A 9,585-nucleotide genomic window follows, 5' to 3' on the forward strand; every position below is an offset into this window, starting at 1 on the left:
ATTTGCTACAACACTATTTTCTCAGCGGGGCCTTCTAAGAACTACTTATTTCAGGGGCGCCAGCACGGCTCAGTCCTTAAGCGTCTGCCTTCGGCTCAGGTCATGATCCCAGGGTCCTGGGATCGAGTCCTGCATCCTGCCGAGCAGGGAGCCTGATTCTCCCTCTCCCACTCCCCATGCTTGTGTTCCCTCTCTCGCTGGGGCTCTCTCTGTCAAATAAATACATAAAATCTTTTAAAATAAAATAAAAATTTAAAAAAAATAAAATAAAGATAAAAGAAAAATAAAAATAAATGAAATTACCCCCTCCCTCCAGTTTGTTTTCTTCTTTGGCACACACGTCCCCAGTATTGCTACTCTACATGTATTTACTTAACAATCCTAGTTACTCCTCTGCACTGTGATGCAAGTTCTGGGACTACAGAGATTTTTTTTTTTTTTTTTAACATTTTAGCTTGCAGAATTGTTTAAAAGATTGAGGAAATAACACCATCTGAAGGTGGCAGCGGTCTCCTACACACTCATCTCTATGATGTCAAATTAGTATTTAAGTCCCAGTTTAAACCACTCCTTAAAATACAAGGAGGCCAGTGTCTAAAACACTGCAAACATCAGGGTTTAAAATGTAGAGGACCAGGATTTTTTATCTGTTTTGCCCACTGCTGTATTCCCAGGGCTAGAGTAGTGTCTCACACATAGAAGGAACACGACACATATCCGGGAAGGAATTAGTTTTCATATACTGCACACCTACTATCTTTCACTCTGCTAAAATCTAGAATTTTTATATACTGCACACCTACGGTCATTCTGCTAAAATCTAGAACTGCGAACATCAGTATCTTTGCTTCCACTGAGCTGATGGCCCAATGTGAAGAGAGATGCACAGATACGTGTTGGGGATGGGAGTAGTGCTAAGTGGTGCGTCGTTGAAGGACTGTGGACACACACAGAAGGACTCTTGCCTGGGGAATCAGAAAAGGCTTTCTAAAGGAGAGGGCAGGTGAACAGGGCCTTGAAGCTTGAACAGTTCACGGGTTTGGTGGTTTTAAGATAAGGCTCGCTGCTCTAATACACAAATCTGTAAGTCTTAGTGATCCACTGCAATAGATGTTTATTTCTTACCTGCTTAGTGCTAAATCCTAGGCTAAGTTTGGTGGGAATCTTTCTTCCAAGTGGGGATAAATGAGCGGGGCTTCTCCCATCTTGGGACTCAGCCTTCTCCACTTGAAGGCTTCCAAGGTCACTGCAGAAGGAAATCTGAAGGGTTGTGTGTACAAGGTTTCCATAGCCCTGGTCTGAAAGTGGTACACAGTCATTTCTATATTCCGCTGACCAGAATTCAGTCACACGGCCACAACCCACTGCGAGAGAGGTCTCTGTGCCCCAGAAGGAGGAGAAAAGGAGCTTAGTGGACAGCCAACAATCTGTTATTCCAGGTATGATAAAAATGTGGGGGGGGGGGGTCTGGGGACCACTTCTGTGGGAAACCAGTGGATATGAAGGAAGTGGCTAGTGATAGAGCTAGGAAGGTAGCCAGGACTCACCTATGAAGGGCTTCCCATGAAAAAGACATTGGGCTTGAATCCTGGAGCCAACAGTCACATGCTCTAGGAACTAAACCTGAAGACTGAACTACCTATTCTCAATCCTATCTTCATAGCACTGAGATTGGCAAGATGGCCTTTCTGGAACCAAAAGAAAAGAATAAATCCGGTAGGAGTTGTAGATGGAAGAAATAGGGAGAGGAAAAGGGAAGAGAAGAGGGATTAACTCCTACCACAAGAGCTCAGCCCTTCCAATCAACCGTTCCCATCTTTTTAATTACTGTCTGGCATAATGACCATTCTCCACTCCTCGCCCCCATCACCCCCATTCCATGCTTATTTCATTAAGTAATCACAGGGGCAGATGCCATCACCTGACTCCTTATGATGTATGGGGTGCTAGTTCTGCTCCCCATAGCATTATCTTTTCAGAACAGTGAGACGCTGACTGTATTTCCCACAACATCACACTACTCTCAGTGATGTGTCTTTCTTTTTTATTTTATTTTATTTATTTATTTGACAGAGAGAGAGAGATCACAAGTAGACCAAGAGGCAGGCAGAGAGAGAGGAGGAAGCAGGCTCCCTGGTGAGCAGAGAGCCCGATGCGGGGCTCCATCCCAGGACCCTGAGATCATGACCTGAGCCGAAAGCAGAGGCTTAACCCACTGAGCCACCCAGGCACCCCTGTGATGCATCTTTCAAGCACACTTTCAGTCCCAGTCCACTCTGACACTCTTTATAACTCCTGTCCTTAAAAAATCCCCCCAACTGTTTCAATGGCAGAAACAAACAAAAAATCTAAAAAGTTAAAACACACATACATACACTCACAAGGATCATAAGCCTGTTGGTCACAATGCCTGAAAATTGTTATTTATAATTTTTCTTTGGGTCCAGAACAACTTTGGGTAGCTGAACAGCCTCCATTACCATTCTAATCTTTGGCTACCATCCAGACCCTTCTGTTCCACTGCTGACGGGGGCCCAGTGTGTGTGTGTGGGGGGGGGCAGTGAGCCATCCCTCAGTGTCCTCTTTCTCATACCAGGAGGCTTCTAAGGACCCCTCCACCTCTAATTTATAAGTCAAAGTAAACACTTCAGACAGATGAGTTGAAACCATGCGGTGCAAGGCCTTCTGGGACAGAGGCCAGGGCAGGGCAGGAGGGGCCTGGATTGCCGTGGGATAGGAGGGCTGTGCCAAAGGCAGTCTTTGCCACCCTGCTTCTTTCCAGAGGCTCTCAGTGGCAGAAGGGAGTCAGCTCACCTGGTCTGAGACCAGACCTGAAAACCACCTGCCCAATTTCAAAAAAGCCTAATTGCTAGGGGTGCCTGGGTGGCTCAGTGGGTTAAAGCCTCTGCCTTTGGCTCAGGTCATGATCTCAAGGTCCTGGGATCAAGCCCCGCTTGGAGCTCTCTGCTCAGCAGGGAGCCTGCTTCCTCTCTCTCTACCTGCCTCTCTGCCTATTTGTGTTGTCTTTCTGTCAAATAAATAAATAAAATCTTAAAAAAAAAAAAAGCCTAATTGCTGACTTTTCTTGTAATATCAGACCCAACATCGTCTTTATGTATGTATTTTTAAAGATTGATTGATTGATGAGAGAGAGAGAGAGAGAGAGCAGCAGCAGCGCAAGCAGGGGGAGCTGCAGAGGAAGAGGGAGAAGCAGGCTCCCCACTGAGCCAGATTCGAGCAGATCCTAAGACCCTGAGATCATGACCTGAGCCAAAATCAACAGCCCGTTTTTAGGTATGAGTGGATATGACATCAAAGACTATTTATTTTAAAAAGCTTTTTTTTTTTTTTTAAAAGATTTTATTTATTTATCAGAGAGAGAGCGAGCACAGGCAGACAGATTGGCAGGCAGAGGCAGAGGGAGAAGCAGCCTCCCTGCCGAGCAAGGAGCCTGAAGTGGGACTCGATCCCAGGATGCTGGGATCATGACCTGAGCCGAACGCAGCTGCTTAACCAACTGAGCCACCCAGGCGTCCCTATTTTAGAAGCTCTTAATGATTATTATCAAATTGCCCTTCAGAAACAAAGCACTAATTTATAGTCCCATCAACCGTGTATGAGTTGCCCATCTTCACCAGCATTAGATAGCACTGTTTGTTTTTTGAGTTTTCCACCAACGTGGGTCTCAAATTCCTGACCTCAAGATCAAGAGTCACATGCTCTAGGAACTAAACCAGCCAGGGGCCCCGGAAGATTACCACTTTTAAAAATCTTTAATACTTATTTGATCATTCTGCTTTACCATTACCATTCACATCCTCATGATGCAGAGAAGGGAAAAGGATTTTTTATGGAGGTGAGAAGAACCTAGGAGATTGGGAGTTGTGGCTTCTAGAGCATGACCTAAGCACACAATCAGTAAATGTCTGCATGGGTAGTAGTATGAGAGCTTTCTGAGCAGAGCTGCTTTTGGATGGCAGCTACATGGCTGGAGTAGGGTGCCGGTCCATAGTCCATAGGGCTGATTAGCTACCTGACAATCAGCCAATAGTGAGACCTCGGGCTCAGGTTCCTTTACATGAAATGGTGATGCAGACGCTTCAAGCTGTGCATACCACAGGTTGACCAGTGACAAGGAAAGAAGAAAATGTGCCTAAGAGTCCCTTGGAAACCACGAAAACACTATATATATGCATGGGACTGTAATTCCTGCTGTCACTGACCACAGTGAAGGATCCTATTATTGCTGATCTTAAACATATTGTATCATTTTCAGACAAATGATCCCATAATCCCTAGTCAACTACAAGTCTTCCCTCTGCAGCCCAGCAGGATTAGACCAACATCCTGGAGATCTGCTCCACTCTTGGGGTGAGAGAGAGAGCGCTCAGAGGCACTTCCCAACCACCCAGGATCTCACAGCTTCAGGAAAGCACTCTGCGGGCCTGGGCCTGAAACGGATACGTTTACAAAGCAGTCAAGGGCGTTAGAGGATGACCTGTGTGCACTCTCATCCCTGGGGCCTGAAAGCTATCTACCAATGGGGTCAGGGACCAGGTCCCACCCAAGACTTGGGAGGGCAGGGCTGGGGTGAGAAGCTGTAGCCCTCAGATAGGGCCAGATTTGAGGTCTCTCTCAGGTAACTCTGTCTCTAAGAGGCCTCCACGGACCCTGTTCTCATTTGGACCCAACTGCCTTATCACCCCTTGAATCCCAAGTGTCTCTTGCCTTTAGGAGCACCTGGCCGCAGGCCACTATTGATCTTGGGTTTGTAAGTTCGGCCCCATGTTGGGTATAGCGATGACTTTAAAATCTAAACCAAGGGCGCCTGGGTGGCTCAGTGGGTTAGGGCCTCTGCCTTCGGCTCGGGTCATGGTCCCGGGGTCCTGGGATGGAATCCTGCATCGGACTGCTCAGCAGGGAGCCTGCTTTCCTTCCTCTCTCTCTGCCCGCCTCTCTGCCTACTTGTGATCTGTCAAATAAATAAATAAAATCTAAAAAAAAAAAAAAAAAAAATCTAAACCAGAAAAAGAAGGGCGCCTGGGTGGCTTAGTCAGTTAGGCGTCTGCCTTCGGCTGGGGTCATGATCTCAGCGTCCTGGGATAGGGTCCCGCATGGGGCTCCCTGCTAAGCAGGGAGTCTGCTCCACCCTTCCTGCCCCTGCTTGTGCTCCCTCCTCCTGCCTCAAATTAAATTAAAATTTAAAAACAAAAGAAAGAAATGGCTCCTGCTGTTAAAGAGTTACATAGTAAGGAGAGATGGTGTTGGCCAGAAAGCCCAACAGGCCTGGGTTAAATCTTGGCGCTATCACTTGTTCACTAGGGGACTGACTCTGTCCCTCATCTACAAAATGGGGACAATACTACCTACCTTATAAGAATGTTATATTCAGGGCACCTGGGTGGCTCAGTGGGTTGAGCTGCTGTCTTCGGCTTAGGTCATGATCTCAGGGTCCTGGAATCGAGTCCCGCATCGGGCTCTCTGCTCCGCAGGGAGCCTGCTTCCTCCTCTCTCTCTCTGTCTGCCTCTCTGCCTACTTGTGATCTCTCTCTGTCAAATAAATAAATAAAATCTTAAAAAAAAAAAAAAAAAGAATGTTATATTCAAAGGCCTAGAAGGCCTCGCCTCAGGGCCCTCCTCAAAGGTGCTTTATACTTGGCGGAGGATGGTAGGAAGCTGTGGTTTGCCCGGAATCCCCAGTGAAATTGTAGAGAATGACAAAGGCCTGGGAAAGACTGGCAAGGAGAGCAAGGGGCTTAGGGCTTTCGGATTTGATGCAAAAGATAACCAGGGCCAGGCAGGCCAGAGACAGGGTTCTGGCGGCAGTTGGCTCTTGGCAGCTGGAGCACAGCCCAGGAAATCGGGAGGTGGGAGGGTCTGGGAAATCCTGGGAGGGAGCTTGGGGCAAGGATTCCCAGCTGCTCCCGGCAGGCTGCAGAAACTAGTTCGACCCTGCGATTTACCATTTGTGAGCTTTCATTAGCATTTGAAGGAAGAGTGCACAGAATGCGGGCTGAGCCTTTACAGCTGCACAAAAGCTAGCCAGCTGGCCGTGGGGGCGGGGAGCGTGAGGGCTCTGTGAGCTGCCGAGTTTCCTGGATCCAGACTCATCTTGTGTACCAGGCTCCACAAGGCCGTGAGTCTCTTTCTATCCCGGTACATACAAAGTCCCTTCTAGTTACAAAACTCCCCAAGTTCTCAGCTACCTCAACGATCGATCCTATATAGAAAGTATAGAGATTTTGTAAAGAAAAAACAAAACAAAACAAAACATTGTAATAGGAATGTGTGACATGTTGAATTATTTATTTTGATTTTTATATATGGAATGCTTAACGCATTAGCCTGTCTTCCTATCACAGAGGCCAATCGCGCTAAACTCCTCTGTATCATTCAGATTTTTAGTATATGTTCTGCTGAAGTGAGCACATGTTGAATTATTAACTCACTTTCATTATTTCTTATGAAATAGAGACCTGTATTGCCCTTGGGTTAGAAATAACATGTTTCAGAAGCACGTTCAGACATAGATTCCAAACTCCTAACCTTACAGGGGCCGCATTCCTTGAACCACTATGTGCCTGAGTTACCAGAAGCTTCCCTGAATGTTTGCACTCTAAGAAGAAATTTGATATTTATTTATTAGGAAAAAAAAACAAAATCAGGCCAATATTTGGCTTTGGAGCCCAGGGTGGCAAGCAGCTGTGTCCAGGGATTCAGTCTTGGTTCTCAAAGACACTGCATCTGAGACTGTCTTGTCTTCCTCCTCTGAAAGGGGGAAAGATAGAATGGAAGAGCTTGGAGTTTAAAGCACAAAGAATCCCAGCTTTGTCCTGCCAGCTCTGCTGCCCTGTTCTGTACAGCCACAGTTCAGCCTCGTCATTCTGAAATGAAACTCACTTTAGACATGCAAATGACTCACCCTGGAGAATGGGATCAGAGGGTCTCACAAGTCGAACTGTGGCTTTGAAGACTACTTGGGAGCCTGCTGTGTTTTGCCAGGAATACCTCCCGGAGTTGCTCTTGGAGCTAAAGGAGATCAGGACTACAAATGGGTTTGGAAAAGCAGAAAGGACTAAAGGACCACTCGGTTTTATAAAAGCGCTGAGTCCTGAATAAGTTGCAGGCCATTGATCCAGTCCATGCAATAGACAATATTTTGCAAGGACTCTCTTCTGTTGCCCAGGGTGGACACAGTCTTGGTCTAGGGCTACTTCTGTTCCTGAAACCTGATTTCCAGTCTTTCTCTACTCCTCTCCCCTTGTCCCCTGCCCCCTCCACTGACTGGGCCCTCTCATGGATGTGATCCTCTGTCAAGTTTAGCCGAGGGCATTGGAGCAGCATGGGCCAAGAGAAAAAGAAGCCTGTACCCCCCAGCAGTAAAGCTTGAGCAGGCAGATTAAAAGCATCTGAGGCAAGACAAGGCGAAGATGAGGTGAGGTGGAGGAGCCCACAGAGGCGGAAGCTGTGAAGACAAGGGAGGAGAAGCCCAAGGTTTAATACACCACAGAAGGGCCCACTGCAAAGTCCTTATTGCTCAGAGAGCAGCAGTCATGCCCGCCCCCTCCGCCAGCCTTCAAAGCGGCCGCTGGCTTGTCAGATGCTAAAATCCCTCCTTCCAGGATGCGTCATTTCCATTTCCAAAGGGACTTTGCATTTCAGAAAAACTGTGCTAGACTAAATAACTTGAGAGGTAACATGGTCTCATTGGTTAAGAGTTAGGACTCCCCAGGGCAAAAGTGCTTGCGTTTGAATATTTGCCACTTAATGAGGGTTGTGATCTTGGACAAGGCAATTAACCTCTCTGTGCCTGAGTTTTTCTTTTCTGTACAGCAGGGATAATAGTAATAGCACCTGGTTCTTAGATTATTGTACAAACTACAGGTATTAGTCTTTGTAAAGTGTTCAGAACATGTTCTGAGACATAGCTTCTTTAAGGTTTAAAAAAATACACACACACACACACACACACACACACACATATGTATATGTATATATGGGGCACCTGGGTGGCTCAGTCATTAAGCATCTGCCTTCAGCTTAGGTCATGATCCCAGGGTCCTGGGATCAAGTCCAGACTCAGGGCTTCTTGCTCAGCGGGGAGCCTGCTTCTCCCTCTTCCTCTGCTGCTGCTCTCCCTGCTTGTGCGCTCTCTCTGTAAAATAAATAAAATCTTAAAAAATATATTTATATACGGGGAGCCTGTGTGGCTCAGTGGGTTAAAGCCTCTGCTTTCGGCTCAGGTCATGGTCCCGGGGTCCTGGGATCGAGCCCCGCATCAGGCTCTCTGCTTCGGCGGGGAGCCTGCTTCCTCCTCTCTCTCTCTGCCTACATCTCTCCTGCTTGTTATCTCTGTCTGTCAAATAAATAAATAAAATCTTAATATATATATATATATATATATATATATATATATATATACATACATACATGATCACTTTATGACTACATCTCCCTGACTAGAAGTAAGTTCTGAGACCAGGGGTGCTGTCTTGTATACCCAGGGATCAGCTCGCACTGAATATGGTAAGCACTCAACTCTTTGGACAAGAGAACCTCCAGACATTTCCTAGACTCCAGCTATAGAAAAGGATGACTGGGACCCCAGGTGCCCTTACCCAAGAAGTAAAAAGCCCCCTGCTAGCACTCAATAAAGCTGAAGTAACCCCCAAGAGCTATGCCAGGACACAGTTTCCTGTTCTCAGACCCTCGGACTTCTTGTTTTGACCACACAGGATGTGGGGCCAAGATCTTATCTGACTGAAGGAAGCACTTGGTCTCTGAGTCAGGCCTCACTACCCAGGTTCAGGTGCTGGCCGAGGAAGAACAATCCGCAGCCCAGACAGCTCAGTAGCCTGTGGGCAGAGGGCCAGTCTCCCTCCCCGACTCCCCAGGCACCTGGACCCTTCTTCAGAAGTTTGGGCTGGATGCATCTCTAGATAGCCACACCCCAGCCCAAAGTTTCTTACTGAAAATGTTGACATCTCCCCTGTGGCTTACAAGGTGATCCGCACTTGCTAGGCCCCTGCTTGGGCGCCTCTCCAAAGGACACTCTAGTTAGGCCCACAGGGAAGTGAATCTGAGTCACCTTTGATGTCAACTCTTCTCTGTTGTATGTGGTGCTGAGAAAGGATACAGTTGACCTTTAAACACCACAGGTTTGAACTGTGCGGGTCCACTTATACACACATATTCTTTTTTAAGATTTTATTTATTTATTTGACAGAGAGAGACACAGCGAGAGAAGGAATATAGCCGGGAAAGTGGGAGAGGGAGAGGGAGAAGTAGGCTTCCCGCGGAGCAGGGAGCCTGATGCCGGGCTCGATGCCAGGACCCCGGGATCATGACCTGAGCTGAAGGCAGACTCTCTAACCAACTGAGCCACTTAGGCGCCACCACACATTTTGTGATTTTTTTTTATAAAGCATAGCACTGTAAATCTATTTTCCCCTTCTTATGATTTTCTTAACATTTTCTTAGCTTTATTGTAAAAATACAGTATATAATACATATAACATAGAAAATATGTGTTACTTGATTGTTTATGTTATTGGTAAGACTTCCAGTCAACAGTAGGCTATTAAT

Source organism: Mustela putorius, unplaced genomic scaffold (assembly GCF_011764305.1).
Source record: "Mustela putorius furo isolate JIRA1106 unplaced genomic scaffold, ASM1176430v1.1 tig00537350_pilon_pilon_pilon, whole genome shotgun sequence".
Taxonomy (NCBI): Eukaryota; Metazoa; Chordata; class Mammalia; order Carnivora; family Mustelidae; genus Mustela; species Mustela putorius.